This window comes from Scyliorhinus torazame, chromosome 4, assembly GCF_047496885.1.
Source record: "Scyliorhinus torazame isolate Kashiwa2021f chromosome 4, sScyTor2.1, whole genome shotgun sequence".
NCBI classification, from domain to species: domain Eukaryota; kingdom Metazoa; phylum Chordata; class Chondrichthyes; order Carcharhiniformes; family Scyliorhinidae; genus Scyliorhinus; species Scyliorhinus torazame.
In genome coordinates, this window is record NC_092710.1 from 51,632,816 (window position 1) to 51,653,397 (window position 20,582).

The 20,582-nt window shown below is 40.6% G+C and overlaps 15 non-coding genes across 15 annotated transcripts; all 15 read left to right on the forward strand.

Annotated features, from left to right (window-relative positions):
- Nucleotides 1-281: 281 nt before the first annotated feature.
- Nucleotides 282-355, forward strand: trnat-ugu (transfer RNA threonine (anticodon UGU)). Its single transcript has one exon. It is a non-coding gene; the product is annotated as a tRNA-Thr (tRNA).
- A 1,473-nt stretch (nucleotides 356-1,828) lies between these two features.
- Nucleotides 1,829-1,902, forward strand: trnai-uau (transfer RNA isoleucine (anticodon UAU)). The gene has a single exon. It is a non-coding gene; the product is annotated as a tRNA-Ile (tRNA).
- A 1,483-nt stretch (nucleotides 1,903-3,385) lies between these two features.
- Nucleotides 3,386-3,459, forward strand: trnat-ugu (transfer RNA threonine (anticodon UGU)). Its single transcript has one exon. It is a non-coding gene; the product is annotated as a tRNA-Thr (tRNA).
- A 1,483-nt stretch (nucleotides 3,460-4,942) lies between these two features.
- On the forward strand, nucleotides 4,943-5,016 carry trnat-ugu (transfer RNA threonine (anticodon UGU)). The gene has a single exon. It is a non-coding gene; the product is annotated as a tRNA-Thr (tRNA).
- Nucleotides 5,017-6,499: 1,483 nt separating this feature from the next.
- On the forward strand, nucleotides 6,500-6,573 carry trnat-ugu (transfer RNA threonine (anticodon UGU)). Its single transcript has one exon. It is a non-coding gene; the product is annotated as a tRNA-Thr (tRNA).
- Nucleotides 6,574-8,056: 1,483 nt separating this feature from the next.
- Nucleotides 8,057-8,130, forward strand: trnat-ugu (transfer RNA threonine (anticodon UGU)). Its single transcript has one exon. It is a non-coding gene; the product is annotated as a tRNA-Thr (tRNA).
- Nucleotides 8,131-9,613: 1,483 nt separating this feature from the next.
- Nucleotides 9,614-9,687, forward strand: trnat-ugu (transfer RNA threonine (anticodon UGU)). Its single transcript has one exon. It is a non-coding gene; the product is annotated as a tRNA-Thr (tRNA).
- Nucleotides 9,688-11,170: 1,483 nt separating this feature from the next.
- Nucleotides 11,171-11,244, forward strand: trnat-ugu (transfer RNA threonine (anticodon UGU)). Its single transcript has one exon. It is a non-coding gene; the product is annotated as a tRNA-Thr (tRNA).
- Nucleotides 11,245-12,204: 960 nt separating this feature from the next.
- trnak-uuu (transfer RNA lysine (anticodon UUU)) lies at nucleotides 12,205-12,277 on the forward strand. Its single transcript has one exon. It is a non-coding gene; the product is annotated as a tRNA-Lys (tRNA).
- A 450-nt stretch (nucleotides 12,278-12,727) lies between these two features.
- On the forward strand, nucleotides 12,728-12,801 carry trnat-ugu (transfer RNA threonine (anticodon UGU)). Its single transcript has one exon. It is a non-coding gene; the product is annotated as a tRNA-Thr (tRNA).
- Nucleotides 12,802-14,284: 1,483 nt separating this feature from the next.
- trnat-ugu (transfer RNA threonine (anticodon UGU)) lies at nucleotides 14,285-14,358 on the forward strand. Its single transcript has one exon. It is a non-coding gene; the product is annotated as a tRNA-Thr (tRNA).
- A 1,482-nt stretch (nucleotides 14,359-15,840) lies between these two features.
- Nucleotides 15,841-15,914, forward strand: trnat-ugu (transfer RNA threonine (anticodon UGU)). Its single transcript has one exon. It is a non-coding gene; the product is annotated as a tRNA-Thr (tRNA).
- A 1,483-nt stretch (nucleotides 15,915-17,397) lies between these two features.
- On the forward strand, nucleotides 17,398-17,471 carry trnat-ugu (transfer RNA threonine (anticodon UGU)). The gene has a single exon. It is a non-coding gene; the product is annotated as a tRNA-Thr (tRNA).
- Nucleotides 17,472-18,431: 960 nt separating this feature from the next.
- On the forward strand, nucleotides 18,432-18,504 carry trnak-uuu (transfer RNA lysine (anticodon UUU)). Its single transcript has one exon. It is a non-coding gene; the product is annotated as a tRNA-Lys (tRNA).
- A 443-nt stretch (nucleotides 18,505-18,947) lies between these two features.
- On the forward strand, nucleotides 18,948-19,021 carry trnat-ugu (transfer RNA threonine (anticodon UGU)). The gene has a single exon. It is a non-coding gene; the product is annotated as a tRNA-Thr (tRNA).
- Nucleotides 19,022-20,582: the final 1,561 nt, after the last annotated feature.

A 20,582-nucleotide genomic window follows, 5' to 3' on the forward strand; every position in this document is an offset into this window, starting at 1 on the left:
CTCTCCTGGTCTTATCCAGCATGATACCACTGTAGTTTTCTGGCCATGTTTAATCACTTCCCAATTCGCAAAATATTTCCTGTTTGTATACTTATTTCCTGCAGAACTGCTTTTAAATTAATAACTTTCAGAAATAACTGCAATTTTTACAGTTTCAAAAGGCCAGTGCTGATGAATATTTTAGTTTGCACTCTCAAAGTCTGCAGGAGAAATCAACAATACTGATGTTTAATCAAAACAATTGAAATCTGTTCTACACTTGCAAAATTTCGTTGCAGATTTGTGCTGTGGCTTAGATGGTTAAAGCACCTGTCTTGTAAACAGGAGATCCTGAGTTCAAATCTCAGCAGTGCCTTTATACATTCAGGTCGAAGCATGTAGCTTGTGAAGAATGCTCCTCATTCAATGGTGGACACAGGAAATGGTGACAATGTTTCTGTGGTACTGACCTTCAACATTGCTTTCCCTTGATTTATGTCAAACTTGATTCAAACTTCCATATCTCCCACTTTTCACGCAACTTCCATTTTCCTCATCTACTCCATTGCATGTAACCTCGCTTCAGCTCTGAATAAGGATCACACGGATTTGAAACATTAACTTTGTGTCTGGCTCCACAGACATCCTCAAATTTGATGAGCTTTAATCCAATCATTTTTAGTTTCTCATGCAGATTCACAGATTTACTCTGATGAAGAGTGACCCAGCCTCGAAACGTTAGCTCGGTTCTCTCTTCACAGATGCTGCCAGACCCACTGTGATTTTCCATCATTCCCTGTTTTTTTTCAGATTTCACATCTGCAGTAATTTGCATTATTATTGGACGATATATGTTGCTGCATGTCAGCAAGAACGATTTGGGTAGGATAAAGGATGGGGCGTTTTCCATGAAGATGTGGCGTTGACAGATCTATTTACACCCTGAAACTTTGCGATTTGCATAATTTGCTACTTTACTCGATGAGCTTACTTGCGTTCACACTCTGCCACAACAAACAACAGATGACACGCTTTATTCCCTCTCTCAAAATCGAATCTGTATCTCCGCAGCTTCCCACTGATATCTCAGCGAACTAAACGTAATCTTCAATGTCTTGAAGTTCCAGTGCATGTCCCTGGGTAACAACAGTTGTCACATCACAGTTCATTGGTAAAATGCGAGTCCAAGTTGAAGAATTTGAGAAAGAAAGCCGAAGGGAGGCTGCCGGTCTGCTTGCAGCTGGAGAGGCTGAATTCCCAGTGAAGGAAATTCAAAAGGTACAATATGAGACTTTGAAGTGAGCTGTGAGAATGCATTTGAAATGTGCCTTGGCAGCTCAGTCGGTAGAGCATCAGACTTTTAATCTGCGGGTCCAGGGTTCAAGTGCCTGTCAGGGTTTTGATTTTGGCTCAAGGCGTTTGCTTCCCAATGAACGGAAATAAAAATCAAGAATGCAGGATGCTTCAAGGAAAGTGGAAGAACCGTGACAACGTCGTGTTTGCCAAATTGCAACAGCCGTCCAGAATTTTCAAGAATTTTTGCTAGATTTTCAGTGAATGTAAAAACTCTCTCATGGTCTTATCCAGCATGATACCACTGTAGTTTTCTGGCCATGTTTAATCACTTCCCAATTCGCAAAATATTTCCTGTTTGTATACTTCTTTCCTGCAGAACTGCTTTTAAATTAATAACTTTCAGAAATAACTGCAATTTTTACAGTTTCAAAAGGCCAGTGCTGATGAATATTTTAGTTTGCACTCTCAAAGTCTGCAGGAGAAATCAACAATACTGATGTTTAATCAAAACAATTGAAATCTGTTCTACACTTGCAAAATTTCTTTGCAGATTGGTGCTGTGGCTTAGATGGTTAAAGCACCTGTCTTATAAACAGGAGATCCTGAGTTCAAATCTCAGCAGTGCCTTTATACATTCAGGTCGAAGCATGTAGCTTGTGAAGAATGCTCCTCATTCATTGGTGGACACAGGAAATGGTGACAACGTTTCTGTGGTACTCACCTTCAACATTGCTTTCCCTTGATTTATGTCAAACTTGATTCAAACTTCCATATCTCCCACTTTTCACGCAACTTCCATTTTCCTCATCTACTCCATTGCATGTAACCTCGCTTCAGCTCTGAATAAGGATCACACGGATTTGAAACATTAACTTTGTGTCTGGCTCCACAGACATCCTCAAATTTGATGAGCTTTAATCCAATCATTTTTAGTTTCTCATGCAGATTCACAGATTTACTCTGATGAAGAGTGACCCAGCCTCGAAACGTTAGCTCGGTTCTCTCTTCACAGATGCTGCCAGACCCACTGAGATTTTCCATCATTCCCTGTTTTTTTTCAGATTTCACATCTGCAGTAATTTGCATTATTATTGGACGATATATGTTGCTGCATGTCAGCAAGAACGATTTGGGTAGGATAAAGGATGGGGCGTTTTCCATGAAGATGTGGCGTTGACAGATCTATTTACACCCTGAAACTTTGCGATTTGCATAATTTGCTACTTTACTCGATGAGCTTACTTGCGTTCACACTCTGCCACAACAAACAACAGATGACACGCTTTATTCCCTCTCTCAAAATCGAATCTGTATCTCTGCAGCTTCCCACTGATATCTCAGCGAACTAAACGTAATCTTCAATGTCTTGAAGTTCCAGTGCATGTCCCTGGGTAACAACAGTTGTCACATCACAGTTCATTGGTAAAATGCGAGTCCAAGTTGAAGAATTTGAGAAAGAAAGCCGAAGGGAGGCTGCCGGTCTGCTTGCAAGGGAAATGAGCTGGAGAGGCTGAATTCCCAGTGAAGGAAATTCAAAAGGTACAATATGAGACTTTGAAGTGAGCTGTGAGAATGTATTTGAAATGTGCCTTGGCAGCTCAGTCGGTAGAGCATCAGACTTTTAATCTGCGGGTCCAGGGTTCAAGTGCCTGTCAGGGTTTTGATTTTGGCTCAAGGCGTTTGCTTCCCAATGAACGGAAATAAAAATCAAGAATGCAGGATGCTTCAAGGAAAGTGGAAGAACCGTGACAACGTCGTGTTTGCCAAATTGCAACAGCCGTCCAGAATTTTCAAGAATTTTTGCTAGATTTTCAGTGAATGTAAAAACTCTCTCCTGGTCTTATCCAGCATGATACCACTGTAGTTTTCTGGCCATGTTTAATCACTTCCCAATTCGCAAAATATTTCCTGTTTGTGTACTTCTTTCCTGCAGAACTGCTTTTAAATTAATAACTTTCAGAAATAACTGCAATTTTTACAGTTTCAAAAGGCCAGTGCTGATGAATATTTTAGTTTGCACTCTCAAAGTCTGCAGGAGAAATCAACAATACTGATGTTTAATCAAAACAATTGAAATCTGTTCTACACTTGCAAAATTTCTTTGCAGATTGGTGCTGTGGCTTAGATGGTTAAAGCACCTGTCTTGTAAACAGGAGATCCTGAGTTCAAATCTCAGCAGTGCCTTTATACATTCAGGTCGAAGCATGTAGCTTGTGAAGAATGCTCCTCATTCATTGGTGGACACAGGAAATGGTGACAACGTTTCTGTGGTACTCACCTTCAACATTGCTTTCCCTTGATTTATGTCAAACTTGATTCAAACTTCCATATCTCCCACTTTTCACGCAACTTCCATTTTCCTCATCTACTCCATTGCATGTAACCTCGCTTCAGCTCTGAATAAGGATCACACGGATTTGAAACATTAACTTTGTGTCTGGCTCCACAGACATCCTCAAATTTGATGAGCTTTAATCCAATCATTTTTAGTTTCTCATGCAGATTCACAGATTTACTCTGATGAAGAGTGACCCAGCCTCGAAACGTTAGCTCGGTTCTCTCTTCACAGATGCTGCCAGACCCACTGAGATTTTCCATCATTCCCTGTTTTTTTTCAGATTTCACATCTGCAGTAATTTGCATTATTATTGGACGATATATGTTGCTGCATGTCAGCAAGAACGATTTGGGTAGGATAAAGGATGGGGCGTTTTCCATGAAGATGTGGCGTTGACAGATCTATTTACACCCTGAAACTTTGCGATTTGCATAATTTGCTACTTTACTCGATGAGCTTACTTGCGTTCTCACTCTGCCACAACAAACAACAGATGACACGCTTTATTCCCTCTCTCAAAATCGAATCTGTATCTCCGCAGCTTCCCACTGATATCTCAGCGAACTAAACGTAATCTTCAATGTCTTGAAGTTCCAGTGCATGTCCCTGGGTAACAACAGTTGTCACATCACAGTTCATTGGTAAAATGCGAGTCCAAGTTGAAGAATTTGAGAAAGAAAGCCGAAGGGAGGCTGCCGGTCTGCTTGCGAGGGAAATGAGCTGGAGAGGCTGAATTCCCAGTGAAGGAAATTCAAAAGGTACAATATGAGACTTTGAAGTGAGCTGTGAGAATGTATTTGAAATGTGCCTTGGCAGCTCAGTCGGTAGAGCATCAGACTTTTAATCTGAGGGTCCAGGGTTCAAGTGCCTGTCAGGCTTTTGATTTTGGCTCAAGGCGTTTGCTTCCCAATGAACGGAAATAAAAATCAAGAATGCAGGATGCTTCAAGGAAAGTGGAAGAACCGTGACAACGTCGTGTTTGCCAAATTGCAACAGCCGTCCAGAATTTTCAAGAATTTTTGCTAGATTTTCAGTGAATGTAAAAACTCTCTCCTGGTCTTATCCAGCATGATACCACTGTAGTTTTCTGGCCATGTTTAATCACTTCCCAATTCGCAAAATATTTCCTGTTTGTAAACTTCTTTCCTGCAGAACTGCTTTTAAATTAATAACTTTCAGAAATAACTGCAATTTTTACAGTTTCAAAAGGCCAGTGCTGATGAATATTTTAGTTTGCACTCTCAAAGTCTGCAGGAGAAATCAACAATACTGATGTTTAATCAAAACAATTGAAATCTGTTCTAGACTTGCAAAATTTCTTTGCAGATTGGTGCTGTGGCTTAGATGGTTAAAGCACCTGTCTTGTAAACAGGAGATCCTGAGTTCAAATCTCAGCAGTGCCTTTATACATTCAGGTCGAAGCATGTAGCTTGTGAAGAATGCTCCTCATTCAATGGTGGACACAAGAAATGGTGACAATGTTTCTGTGGTACTGACCTTCAACATTGCTTTCCCTTGATTTATGTCAAACTTGATTCAAACTTCCATATCTCCCACTTTTCACGCAACTTCCATTTTCCTCATCTACTCCATTGCATGTAACCTCGCTTCAGCTCTGAATAAGGATCACACGGATTTGAAACATTAACTTTGTGTCTGGCTCCACAGACATCCTCAAATTTGATGAGCTTTAATCCAATCATTTTTAGTTTCTCATGCAGATTCACAGATTTACTCTGATGAAGAGTGACCCAGCCTCGAAACGTTAGCTCGGTTCTCTCTTCACAGATGCTGCCAGACCCACTGAGATTTTCCATCATTCCCTGTTTTTTTTCAGATTTCACATCTGCAGTAATTTGCATTATTATTGGACGATATATGTTGCTGCATGTCAGCAAGAACGATTTGGGTAGGATAAAGGATGGGGCGTTTTCCATGAAGATGTGGCGTTGACAGATCTATTTACACCCTGAAACTTTGCGATTTGCATAATTTGCTACTTTACTCGATGAGCTTACTTGCGTTCACACTCTGCCACAACAAACAACAGATGACACGCTTTATTCCCTCTCTCAAAATCGAATCTGTATCTCTGCAGCTTCCCACTGATATCTCAGCGAACTAAACGTAATCTTCAATGTCTTGAAGTTCCAGTGCATGTCCCTGGGTAACAACAGTTGTCACATCACAGTTCATTGGTAAAATGCGAGTCCAAGTTGAAGAATTTGAGAAAGAAAGCCGAAGGGAGGCTGCCGGTCTGCTTGCGAGGGAAATGAGCTGGAGAGGCTGAATTCCCAGTGAAGGAAATTCAAAAGGTACAATATGAGACTTTGAAGTGAGATGTGAGAATGCATTTGAAATGTGCCTTGGCAGCTCAGTCGGTAGAGCATCAGATTTTTAATCTGAGGGTCCAGGGTTCAAGTGCCTGTCAGGGTTTTGATTTTGGCTCAAGGCGTTTGCTTCCCAATGAACGGAAATAAAAATCAAGAATGCAGGATGCTTCAAGGAAAGTGGAAGAACCGTGACAACGTCGTGTTTGCCAAATTGCAACAGCCGTCCAGAATTTTCAAGAATTTTTGCTAGATTTTCAGTGAATGTAAAAACTCTCTCCTGGTCTTATCCAGCATGATACCACTGTAGTTTTCTGGCCATGTTTAATCACTTCCCAATTCGCAAAATATTTCCTGTTTGTATACTTATTTCCTGCAGAACTGCTTTTAAATTAATAACTTTCAGAAATAACTGCAATTTTTACAGTTTCAAAAGGCCAGTGCTGATGAATATTTTAGTTTGCACTCTCAAAGTCTGCAGGAGAAATCAACAATACTGATGTTTAATCAAAACAATTGAAATCTGTTCTACACTTGCAAAATTTCGTTGCAGATTTGTGCTGTGGCTTAGATGGTTAAAGCACCTGTCTTGTAAACAGGAGATCCTGAGTTCAAATCTCAGCAGTGCCTTTATACATTCAGGTCGAAGCATGTAGCTTGTGAAGAATGCTCCTCATTCAATGGTGGACACAGGAAATGGTGACAATGTTTCTGTGGTACTGACCTTCAACATTGCTTTCCCTTGATTTATGTCAAACTTGATTCAAACTTCCATATCTCCCACTTTTCACGCAACTTCCATTTTCCTCATCTACTCCATTGCATGTAACCTCGCTTCAGCTCTGAATAAGGATCACACGGATTTGAAACATTAACTTTGTGTCTGGCTCCACAGACATCCTCAAATTTGATGAGCTTTAATCCAATCATTTTTAGTTTCTCATGCAGATTCACAGATTTACTCTGATGAAGAGTGACCCAGCCTCGAAACGTTAGCTCGGTTCTCTCTTCACAGATGCTGCCAGACCCACTGAGATTTTCCATCATTCCCTGTTTTTTTTCAGATTTCACATCCGCAGTAATTTGCATTATTATTGGACGATATATGTTGCTGCATGTCAGCAAGAACGATTTGGGTAGGATAAAGGATGGGGCGTTTTCCATGAAGATGTGGCGTTGACAGATCTATTTACACCCTGAAACTTTGCGATTTGCATAATTTGCTACTTTACTCGATGAGCTTACTTGCGTTCACACTCTGCCACAACAAACAACAGATGACACGCTTTATTCCCTCTCTCAAAATCGAATCTGTATCTCTGCAGCTTCCCACTGATATCTCAGCGAACTAAACGTAATCTTCAATGTCTTGAAGTTCCAGTGCATGTCCCTGGGTAACAACAGTTGTCACATCACAGGTCATTGGAAAAATGCGAGTACAAGCTGAAGAATTTGAGAATGAAAGCCGAAGGGAGGCTGCCGGTCTGCTTGCGAGGGAAATGAGCTGGAGAGGCTGAATTCCCAGTGAAGGAAATTCAAAAGATACAATATGAGACTTTGAACTGAACTATGAGAACATTTTAGTAATGGGTCCTGGTAGCTCAGTCGGTAGAGCATCAGACTTTTAATCTGAGGGTCCAGGGTTCAAGTGCCTGTCAGGGTTTTGATTTTGGCTCAAGGCGTTTGCTTCCCAATGAACGGAAATAAAAATCAAGAATGCAGGATGCTTCAAGGAAAGTGGAAGAACCGTGACAACGTCGTGTTTGCCAAATTGCAACAGCCGTCCAGAATTTTCAAGAATTTTTGCTAGATTTTCAGTGAATGTAAAAACTCTCTCCTGGTCTTATCCAGCATGATACCACTGTAGTTTTCTGGCCATGTTTAATCACTTCCCAATTCGCAAAATATTTCCTGTTTGTATACTTATTTCCTGCAGAACTGCTTTTAAATTAATAACTTTCAGAAATAACTGCAATTTTTACAGTTTCAAAAGGCCAGTGCTGATGAATATTTTAGTTTGCACTCTCAAAGTCTGCAGGAGAAATCAACAATACTGATGTTTAATCAAAACAATTGAAATCTGTTCTACACTTGCAAAATTTCGTTGCAGATTGGTGCTGTGGCTTAGATGGTTAAAGCACCTGTCTTGTAAACAGGAGATCCTGAGTTCAAATCTCAGCAGTGCCTTTATACATTCAGGTCGAAGCATGTAGCTTGTGAAGAATGCTCCTCATTCAATGGTGGACACAGGAAATGGTGACAATGTTTCTGTGGTACTGACCTTCAACATTGCTTTCCCTTCATTTATGTCAAACTTGATTCAAACTTCCATATCTCCCACTTTTCACGCAACTTCCATTTTCCTCATCTACTCCATTGCATGTAACCTCGCTTCAGCTCTGAATAAGGATCACACGGATTTGAAACATTAACTTTGTGTCTGGCTCCACAGACATCCTCAAATTTGATGAGCTTTAATCCAATCATTTTTAGTTTCTCATGCAGATTCACAGATTTACTCTGATGAAGAGTGACCCAGCCTCGAAACGTTAGCTCGGTTCTCTCTTCACAGATGCTGCCAGACCCACTGAGATTTTCCATCATTCCCTGTTTTTTTTCAGATTTCACATCTGCAGTAATTTGCATTATTATTGGACGATATATGTTGCTGCATGTCAGCAAGAACGATTTGGGTAGGATAAAGGATGGGGCGTTTTCCATGAAGATGTGGCGTTGACAGATCTATTTACACCCTGAAACTTTGCGATTTGCATAATTTGCTACTTTACTCGATGAGCTTACTTGCGTTCACACTCTGCCACAACAAACAACAGATGACACGCTTTATTCCCTCTCTCAAAATCGAATCTGTATCTCCGCAGCTTCCCACTGATATCTCAGCGAACTAAACGTAATCTTCAATGTCTTGAAGTTCCAGTGCATGTCCCTGGGTAACAACAGTTGTCACATCACAGTTCATTGGTAAAATGCGAGTCCAAGTTGAAGAATTTGAGAAAGAAAGCCGAAGGGAGGCTGCCGGTCTGCTTGCAAGGGAAATGAGCTGGAGAGGCTGAATTCCCAGTGAAGGAAATTCAAAAGGTACAATATGAGACTTTGAAGTGAGCTGTGAGAATGTATTTGAAATGTGCCTTGGCAGCTCAGTCGGTAGAGCATCAGACTTTTAATCTGCGGGTCCAGGGTTCAAGTGCCTGTCAGGGTTTTGATTTTGGCTCAAGGCGTTTGCTTCCCAATGAACGGAAATAAAAATCAAGAATGCAGGATGCTTCAAGGAAAGTGGAAGAACCGTGACAACGTCGTGTTTGCCAAATTGCAACAGCCGTCCAGAATTTTCAAGAATTTTTGCTAGATTTTCAGTGAATGTAAAAACTCTCTCCTGGTCTTATCCAGCATGATACCACTGTAGTTTTCTGGCCATGTTTAATCACTTCCCAATTCGCAAAATATTTCCTGTTTGTATACTTATTTCCTGCAGAACTGCTTTTAAATTAATAACTTTCAGAAATAACTGCAATTTTTACAGTTTCAAAAGGCCAGTGCTGATGAATATTTTAGTTTGCACTCTCAAAGTCTGCAGGAGAAATCAACAATACTGATGTTTAATCAAAACAATTGAAATCTGTTCTACACTTGCAAAATTTCTTTGCAGATTGGTGCTGTGGCTTAGATGGTTAAAGCACCTGTCTTGTAAACAGGAGATCCTGAGTTCAAATCTCAGCAGTGCCTTTATACATTCAGGTCGAAGCATGTAGCTTGTGAAGAATGCTCCTCATTCATTGGTGGACACAGGAAATGGTGACAACGTTTCTGTGGTACTCACCTTCAACATTGCTTTCCCTTGATTTATGTCAAACTTGATTCAAACTTCCATATCTCCCACTTTTCACGCAACTTCCATTTTCCTCATCTACTCCATTGCATGTAACCTCGCTTCAGCTCTGAATAAGGATCACACGGATTTGAAACATTAACTTTGTGTCTGGCTCCACAGACATCCTCAAATTTGATGAGCTTTAATCCAATCATTTTTAGTTTCTCATGCAGATTCACAGATTTACTCTGATGAAGAGTGACCCAGCCTCGAAACGTTAGCTCGGTTCTCTCTTCACAGATGCTGCCAGACCCACTGAGATTTTCCATCATTCCCTGTTTTTTTTCAGATTTCACATCTGCAGTAATTTGCATTATTATTGGACGATATATGTTGCTGCATGTCAGCAAGAACGATTTGGGTAGGATAAAGGATGGGGCGTTTTCCATGAAGATGTGGCGTTGACAGATCTATTTACACCCTGAAACTTTGCGATTTGCATAATTTGCTACTTTACTCGATGAGCTTACTTGCGTTCTCACTCTGCCACAACAAACAACAGATGACACGCTTTATTCCCTCTCTCAAAATCGAATCTGTATCTCCGCAGCTTCCCACTGATATCTCAGCGAACTAAACGTAATCTTCAATGTCTTGAAGTTCCAGTGCATGTCCCTGGGTAACAACAGTTGTCACATCACAGTTCATTGGTAAAATGCGAGTCCAAGTTGAAGAATTTGAGAAAGAAAGCCGAAGGGAGGCTGCCGGTCTGCTTGCGAGGGAAATGAGCTGGAGAGGCTGAATTCCCAGTGAAGGAAATTCAAAAGGTACAATATGAGACTTTGAAGTGAGCTGTGAGAATGTATTTGAAATGTGCCTTGGCAGCTCAGTCGGTAGAGCATCAGACTTTTAATCTGAGGGTCCAGGGTTCAAGTGCCTGTCAGGGTTTCGATTTTGGCTCAAGGCGTTTGCTTCCCAATGAACGGAAATAAAAATCAAGAATGCAGGATGCTTCAAGGAAAGTGGAAGAACCGTGACAACGTCGTGTTTGCCAAATTGCAACAGCCGTCCAGAATTTTCAAGAATTTTTGCTAGATTTTCAGTGAATGTAAAAACTCTCTCCTGGTCTTATCCAGCATGATACCACTGTAGTTTTCTGGCCATGTTTAATCACTTCCCAATTCGCAAAATATTTCCTGTTTGTAAACTTCTTTCCTGCAGAACTGCTTTTAAATTAATAACTTTCAGAAATAACTGCAATTTTTACAGTTTCAAAAGGCCAGTGCTGATGAATATTTTAGTTTGCACTCTCAAAGTCTGCAGGAGAAATCAACAATACTGATGTTTAATCAAAACAATTGAAATCTGTTCTAGACTTGCAAAATTTCTTTGCAGATTGGTGCTGTGGCTTAGATGGTTAAAGCACCTGTCTTGTAAACAGGAGATCCTGAGTTCAAATCTCAGCAGTGCCTTTATACATTCAGGTCGAAGCATGTAGCTTGTGAAGAATGCTCCTCATTCAATGGTGGACACAGGAAATGGTGACAATGTTTCTGTGGTACTGACCTTCAACATTGCTTTCCCTTGATTTATGTCAAACTTGATTCAAACTTCCATATCTCCCACTTTTCACGCAACTTCCATTTTCCTCATCTACTCCATTGCATGTAACCTCGCTTCAGCTCTGAATAAGGATCACACGGATTTGAAACATTAACTTTGTGTCTGGCTCCACAGACATCCTCAAATTTGATGAGCTTTAATCCAATCATTTTTAGTTTCTCATGCAGATTCACAGATTTACTCTGATGAAGAGTGACCCAGCCTCGAAACGTTAGCTCGGTTCTCTCTTCACAGATGCTGCCAGACCCACTGAGATTTTCCATCATTCCCTGTTTTTTTTCAGATTTCACATCTGCAGTAATTTGCATTATTATTGGACGATATATGTTGCTGCATGTCAGCAAGAACGATTTGGGTAGGATAAAGGATGGGGCGTTTTCCATGAAGATGTGGCGTTGACAGATCTATTTACACCCTGAAACTTTGCGATTTGCATAATTTGCTACTTTACTCGATGAGCTTACTTGCGTTCACACTCTGCCACAACAAACAACAGATGACACGCTTTATTCCCTCTCTCAAAATCGAATCTGTATCTCTGCAGCTTCCCACTGATATCTCAGCGAACTAAACGTAATCTTCAATGTCTTGAAGTTCCAGTGCATGTCCCTGGGTAACAACAGTTGTCACATCACAGGTCATTGGAAAAATGCGAGTACAAGCTGAAGAATTTGAGAATGAAAGCCGAAGGGAGGCTGCCGGTCTGCTTGCGAGGGAAATGAGCTGGAGAGGCTGAATGACCAGTGAAGGAAATTCAAAAGATACAATATGAGACTTTGAACTGAACTATGAGAACATTTTAGTAATGGGTCCTGGTAGCTCAGTCGGTAGAGCATCAGACTTTTAATCTGAGGGTCCAGGGTTCAAGTGCCTGTCAGGGTTTCGATTTTGGCTCAAGGCGTTTGCTTCCCAATGAACGGAAATAAAAATCAAGAATGCAGGATGCTTCAAGGAAAGTGGAAGACCCGTGACAACGTCGTGTTTGCCAAATTGCAACAGCCGTCCAGAATTTTCAAGAATTTTTGCTAGATTTTCAGTGAATGTAAAAACTCTCTCCTGGTCTTATCCAGCATGATACCACTGTAGTTTTCTGGCCATGTTTAATCACTTCCCAATTCGCAAAATATTTCCTGTTTGTATACTTCTTTCCTGCAGAACTGCTTTTAAATTAATAACTTTCAGAAATAACTGCAATTTTTACAGTTTCAAAAGGCCAGTGCTGATGAATATTTTAGTTTGCACTCTCAAAGTCTGCAGGAGAAATCAACAATACTGATGTTTAATCAAAACAATTGAAATCTGTTCTACACTTGCAAAATTTCTTTTCAGATTGGTGCTGTGGCTTAGATGGTTAAAGCACCTGTCTTGTAAACAGGAGATCCTGAGTTCAAATCTCAGCAGTGCCTTTATACATTCAGGTCGAAGCATGTAGCTTGTGAAGAATGCTCCTCATTCAATGGTGGACACAGGAAATGGTGACAATGTTTCTGTGGTACTCACCTTCAACATTGCTTTCCCTTGATTTATGTCAAACTTGATTCAAACTTCCATATCTCCCACTTTTCACGCAACTTCCATTTTCCTCATCTACTCCATTGCATGTAACCTCGCTTCAGCTCTGAATAAGGATCACACGGATTTGAAACATTAACTTTGTGTCTTGCTCCACAGACATCCTCAAATTTGATGAGCTTTAATCCAATCATTTTTAGTTTCTCATGCAGATTCACAGATTTACTCTGATGAAGAGTGACCCAGCCTCGAAACGTTAGCTCGGTTCTCTCTTCACAGATGCTGCCAGACCCACTGAGATTTTCCATCATTCCCTGTTTTTTTTCAGATTTCACATCTGCAGTAATTTGCATTATTATTGGACGATATATGTTGCTGCATGTCAGCAAGAACGATTTGGGTAGGATAAAGGATGGGGCGTTTTCCATGAAGATGTGGCGTTGACAGATCTATTTACACCCTGAAACTTTGCGATTTGCATAATTTGCTACTTTACTCGATGAGCTTACTTGCGTTCACACTCTGCCACAACAAACAACAGATGACACGCTTTATTCCCTCTCTCAAAATCGAATCTGTATCTCTGCAGCTTCCCACTGATATCTCAGCGAACTAAACGTAATCTTCAATGTCTTGAAGTCCCAGTGCATGTCCCTGGGTAACAACAGTTGTCACATCACAGTTCATTGGTAAAATGCGAGTCCAAGTTGAAGAATTTGAGAAAGAAAGCCGAAGGGAGGCTGCCGGTCTGCTTGCGAGGGAAATGAGCTGGAGAGGCTGAATTCCCAGTGAAGGAAATTCAAAAGGTACAATATGAGACTTTGAAGTGAGCTGTGAGAATGTATTTGAAATGTGCCTTGGCAGCTCAGTCGGTAGAGCATCAGATTTTTAATCTGAGGGTCCAGGGTTCAAGTGCCTGTCAGGGTTTTGATTTTGGCTCAAGGCGTTTGCTTCCCAATGAACGGAAATAAAAATCAAGAATGCAGGATGCTTCAAGGAAAGTGGAAGACCCGTGACAACGTCGTGTTTGCCAAATTGCAACAGCCGTCCAGAATTTTCAAGAATTTTTGCTAGATTTTCAGTGAATGTAAAAACTCTCTCCTGGTCTTATCCAGCATGATACCACTGTAGTTTTCTGGCCATGTTTAATCACTTCCCAATTCGCAAAATATTTCCTGTTTGTATACTTCTTTCCTGCAGAACTGCTTTTAAATTAATAACTTTCAGAAATAACTGCAATTTTTACAGTTTCAAAAGGCCAGTGCTGATGAATATTTTAGTTTGCACTCTCAAAGTCTGCAGGAGAAATCAACAATACTGATGTTTAATCAAAACAATTGAAATCTGTTCTACACTTGCAAAATTTCTTTGCAGATTGGTGCTGTGGCTTAGATGGTTAAAGCACCTGTCTTGTAAACAGGAGATCCTGAGTTCAAATCTCAGCAGTGCCTTTATACATTCAGGTCGAAGCATGTAGCTGTGAAGAATGCTCCTCATTCAATGGTGGACACAGGAAATGGTGACAATGTTTCTGTGGTACTCACCTTCAACATTGCTTTCCCTTGATTTATGTCAAACTTGATTCAAACTTCCATATCTCCCACTTTTCACGCAACTTCCATTTTCCTCATCTACTCCATTGCATGTAACCTCGCTTCAGCTCTGAATAAGGATCACACGGATTTGAAACATTAACTTTGTGTCTGGCTCCACAGACATCCTCAAATTTGATGAGCTTTAATCCAATCATTTTTAGTTTCTCATGCAGATTCACAGATTTACTCTGATGAAGAGTGACCCAGCCTCGAAACGTTAGCTCGGTTCTCTCTTCACAGATGCTGCCAGACCCACTGAGATTTTCCATCATTCCCTGTTTTTTTTCAGATTTCACATCTGCAGTAATTTGCATTATTATTGGACGATATATGTTGCTGCATGTCAGCAAGAACGATTTGGGTAGGATAAAGGATGGGGCGTTTTCCATGAAGATGTGGCGTTGACAGATCTATTTACACCCTGAAACTTTGCGATTTGCATAATTTGCTACTTTACTCGATGAGCTTACTTGCGTTCACACTCTGCCACAACAAACAACAGATGACACGCTTTATTCCCTCTCTCAAAATCGAATCTGTATCTCTGCAGCTTCCCACTGATATCTCAGCGAACTAAACGTAATCTTCAATGTCTTGAAGTCCCAGTGCATGTCCCTGGGTAACAACAGTTGTCACATCACAGTTCATTGGTAAAATGCGAGTCCAAGTTGAAGAATTTGAGAAAGAAAGCCGAAGGGAGGCTGCCGGTCTGCTTGCGAGGGAAATGAGCTGGAGAGGCTAAATTCCCAGTGAAGGAAATTCAAAAGGTACAATATGAGACTTTGAAGTGAGCTGTGAGAATGTATTTGAAATGTGCCTTGGCAGCTCAGTCGGTAGAGCATCAGATTTTTAATCTGAGGGTCCAGGGTTCAAGTGCCTGTCAGGGTTTTGATTTTGGCTCAAGGCGTTTGCTTCCCAATGAACGGAAATAAAAATCAAGAATGCAGGATGCTTCAAGGAAAGTGGAAGAACCGTGACAACGTCGTGTTTGCCAAATTGCAACAGCCGTCCAGAATTTTCAAGAATTTTTGCTAGATTTTCAGTGAATGTAAAAACTCTCTCCTGGTCTTATCCAGCATGATACCACTGTAGTTTTCTGGCCATGTTTAATCACTTCCCAATTCGCAAAATATTTCCTGTTTGTATACTTATTTCCTGCAGAACTGCTTTTAAATTAATAACTTTCAGAAATAACTGCAATTTTTACAGTTTCAAAAGGCCAGTGCTGATGAATATTTTAGTTTGCACTCTCAAAGTCTGCAGGAGAAATCAACAATACTGATGTTTAATCAAAACAATTGAAATCTGTTCTACACTTGCAAAATTTCTTTGCAGATTGGTGCTGTGGCTTAGATGGTTAAAGCACCTGTCTTGTAAACAGGAGATCCTGAGTTCAAATCTCAGCAGTGCCTTTATACATTCAGGTCGAAGCATGTAGCTTGTGAAGAATGCTCCTCGTTTAATGGTGGACACAGGAAATGGTGACAACGTTTCTGTGGTACTGACCTTCAACATTGCTTTCCCTTGATTTATGTCAAACTTGATTCAAACTTCCATATCTCCCACTTTTCACGCAACTTCCATTTTCCTCATCTACTCCATTGCATGTAACCTCGCTTCAGCTCTGAATAAGGATCACACGGATTTGAAACATTAACTTTGTGTCTGGCTCCACAGACATCCTCAAATTTGATGAGCTTTAATCCAATCATTTTTAGTTTCTCATGCAGATTCACAGATTTACTCTGATGAAGAGTGACCCAGCCTCGAAACGTTAGCTCGGTTCTCTCTTCACAGATGCTGCCAGACCCACTGAGATTTTCCATCATTCCCTGTTTTTTTTCAGATTTCACATCTGCAGTAATTTGCATTATTATTGGACGATATATGTTGCTGCATGTCAGCAAGAACGATTTGGGTAGGATAAAGGATGGGGCGTTTTCCATGAAGATGTGGCGTTGACAGATCTATTTACACCCTGAAACTTTGCGATTTGCATAATTTGCTACTTTACTCGATGAGCTTACTTGCGTTCACACTCTGCCACAACAAACAACAGATGACACGCTTTATTCCCTCTCTCAAAATCGAATCTGTATCTCTGCAGCTTCCCACTGAAATCTCAGCGAACTAAACGTAATCTTCAATGTCTTGAAGTTCCAGTGCATGTCCCTGGGTAACAACAGTTGTCACATCACAGTTCATTGGTAAAATGCGAGTCCAAGTTGAAGAATTTGAGAAAGAAAGCCGAAGGGAGGCTGCCGGTCTGCTTGCGAGGGAAATGAGCTGGAGAGGCTGAATTCCCAGTGAAGGAAATTCAAAAGGTACAATATGAGACTTTGAAGTGAGCTGTGAGAATGTATTTGAAATGTGCCTTGGCAGCTCAGTCGGTAGAGCATCAGACTTTTAATCTGAGGGTCCAGGGTTCAAGTGCCTGTCAGGGTTTTGATTTTGGCTCAAGGCGTTTGCTTCCCAATGAACGGAAATAAAAATCAAGAATGCAGGATGCTTCAAGGAAAGTGGAAGAACCGTGACAACGTCGTGTTTGCCAAATTGCAACAGCCGTCCAGAATTTTCAAGAATTTTTGCTAAATTTTCAGTGAATGTAAAAACTCTCTCCTGGTCTTATCCAGCATTATACCACTGTAGTTTTCTGGCCATGTTTAATCACTTCCCAATTCGCAAAATATTTCCTGTTTGTATACTTCTTTCCTGCAGAACTGCTTTTAAATTAATAACTTTCAGAAATAACTGCAATTTTTACAGTTTCAAAAGGCCAGTGCTGATGAATATTTTAGTTTGCACTCTCAAAGTCTGCAGGAGAAATCAACAATACTGATGTTTAATCAAAACAATTGAAATCTGTTCTACACTTGCAAAATTTCTTTGCAGATTGGTGCTGTGACTTAGATGGTTAAAGCACCTGTCTTGTAAACAGGAGATCCTGAGTTCAAATCTCAGCAGTGCCTTTATACATTCAGGTCGAAGCATGTAGCTTGTGAAGAATGCTCCTCATTTAATGGTGAACACAGAAAATGTTGACATCGTTTCTGTGGTACTGACCTTCAAAATTGTTTTCGCTTGTTTTATGTCAAACTTGATTCAAACTTCCATTTCTCCCATTTTTCACGCAACTTCCATTTTCCTCATCTACTCCATTGCATGTAACTTCGATTCAGCTCTGAATAAGGATCACACGGATTTGAAACATTAACTTTGTGTCTGGTTCCACAGACGTCCTCAAATTTGATGAGCTTTAATCCAATCATTTTTAGTTTCTCATGCAGATTCACAGATTTACTCTGATGAAGAGTGACCCAGCCTCGAAACGTTAGCTCGGTTCTCTCTTCACAGATGCTGCCAGACCCACTGAGATTTTCCATCATTTCCTGTTTTTTTTCAGATTTCACATCTGCAGTAATTTGCCTTTTTATTGGACGATATATGTTGCTGCATGTCAGCAAGAACGATTTGGGCGGGATAAAGGATGGGGCGTTTTCCATGAAGATGTGGCATTTGCAGATCTATTTACACCCTGAAACTTTGCGATTTGCATAATTTGTTACTTTCCTAGATGAGCTTACTTGCGTTCACACTCTGCCACAACAAACAACAGATGACACGCTTTATTCCTTCTCTCAAAATCCAATCTGTATCTCTGCAGCTCCCCACTGATATCTCAGCGAACTAACCGTAATCTTCAATGTCTTGAAGTCCCAGTGCATGTCCCTGGGTAACAACAGTTGTCACATCACAGGTCATTGGTAAAATGCGAGTCCAAGGTGAAGAATTTGAGAAAGAAAGCCGAAGGGAGGCTGCCGGTCTGCTTGCGAGGGAAATGAGCTGGAGAGGCTGAATTTCCAGTGAAGGAAATTCAAAAGATACAATATGAGACTTTGAAGTGAGCTATGAGAACTTTTTTTCAATGGGCCCTGGTAGCTCAGTCGGTAGAGCATCAGACTTTTAATCTGAGAGTCCAGGGTTCAAGTCCCTGTCAGGGCTTTGATTTTGGCTCAAGGCGTTTGCTTCCCAATGAACGGTAGGAAATAAAAATAAAGAATTTAATGGAAAGTGGAAGAACCGTGACAAAGTCGTGTTTGCCAAATTGCAACAGCCGTCCAGAATTTTCAAGACTTTTTGCTAGATTTTCAGTGAATGTAAAAACTCTCTCCTGGTCTTATCCAGCATTATACCACTTAGTTTTCTGGCCATGTTTAATCACTTCCCAATTCGCAAAATATTTCCTGTTTGTATACATCTTTCCTGCAGAACTGCTTTTAAATTAATAACTTTCAGAATAACTGCAATTTTTACAGTTTCAAAAGCCCAGTGCCGATGAATATTTTAGTTTGCACTCTCAAAGTCAGCAGGAGCAATCAACAATACTGATGTTTAATCAAAACAATTGAAATCTGTTCTAAACTTGCAAAGCTGTCTTGCAGATTGGTGCTGTGGCTTAGATGGTTAAAGCGCCTGTCTTGTAAACAGAAAATCCTGAGTTCAACTCTCAGCAGTACCTTTATACATTCCGGTTTAAGCATGTAGCCTGTGAAGGATGCTCCTCATTTAATGGTGGGCACAGGAAATGTTCACAACATTTCTGTGGTACTGACCTTCAACATTGCTTTCCCTTGATTTATGTCAAACTTGATTCAAACTTCCATATCTCCCACTTTTCACGCAACTTCCATTTTCCTCATCTACTCCATTGCATGTAACCTCGCTTCAGCTCTGAATAAGGATCACACGGATTTGAAACCTTAACTTTGTGTCTGGCTCCACAGACATCCTCTAATTTTCTGAGCTTTAATCCAATCATATTTAGCTTCTCATGCAGGTTCACAACATCTGCAGTATTTTCCTTTGAATGCACGACAGAATTGACCTCAGGAAATAGAGGAGGAACATTTTGAATGTCTGTCAGCGATGTCTGTGAGCAAAGATTGAATGATCAAATGATTTACTCTGATGAAGAGTGACCCAGCCTCGAAACGTGAGCTCGGTTCTCTCTTCACAGATGCTGCCAGACCCACTGAGATTTTCCATCATTCCCTGTTTTTTTTCAGATTTCACATCTGCAGTAATTTGCATTATTATTGGACGATATATGTTGCTGCATGTCAGCAAGAACGATTTGGGTAGGATAAAGGATGGGGCGTTTTCCATGAAGATGTGGCGTTGACAGATCTATTTACACCCTGAAACTTTGCGATTTGCATAATTTGCTACTTTACTCGATGAGCTTACTTGCGTTCACACTCTGCCACAACAAACAACAGATGACACGCTTTATTCCCTCTCTCAAAATCGAATCTGTATCTCTGCAGCTTCCCACTGATATCTCAGCGAACTAAACGTAATCTTCAATGTCTTGAAGTTCCAGTGCATGTCCCTGGGTAACAACAGTTGTCACATCACAGTTCATTGGTAAAATGCGAGTCCAAGTTGAAGAATTTGAGAAAGAAAGCCGAAGGGAGGCTGCCGGTCTGCTTGCGAGGGAAATGAGCTGGAGAGGCTGAATTCCCAGTGAAGGAAATTCAAAAGGTACAATATGAGACTTTGAAGTGAGCTGTGAGAATGTATTTGAAATGTGCCTTGGCAGCTCAGTCGGTAGAGCATCAGACTTTTAATCTGAGGGTCCAGGGTTCAAGTGCCTGTCAGGGTTTTGATTTTGGCTCAAGGCGTTTGCTTCCCAATGAACGGAAATAAAAATCAAGAATGCAGGATGCTTCAAGGAAAGTGGAAGAACCGTGACAACGTCGTGTTTGCCAAATTGCAACAGCCGTCCAGAATTTTCAAGAATTTTTGCTAGATTTTCAGTGAATGTAAAAACTCTCTCCTGGTCTTATCCAGCATGATACCACTGTAGTTTTCTGGCCATGTTTAATCACTTCCCAATTCGCAAAATATTTCCTGTTTGTATACTTCTTTCCTGCAGAACTGCTTTTAAATTAATAACTTTCAGAAATAACTGCAATTTTTACAGTTTCAAAAGGCCAGTGCTGATGAATATTTTAGTTTGCACTCTCAAAGTCTGCAGGAGAAATCAACAATACTGATGTTTAATCAAAACAATTGAA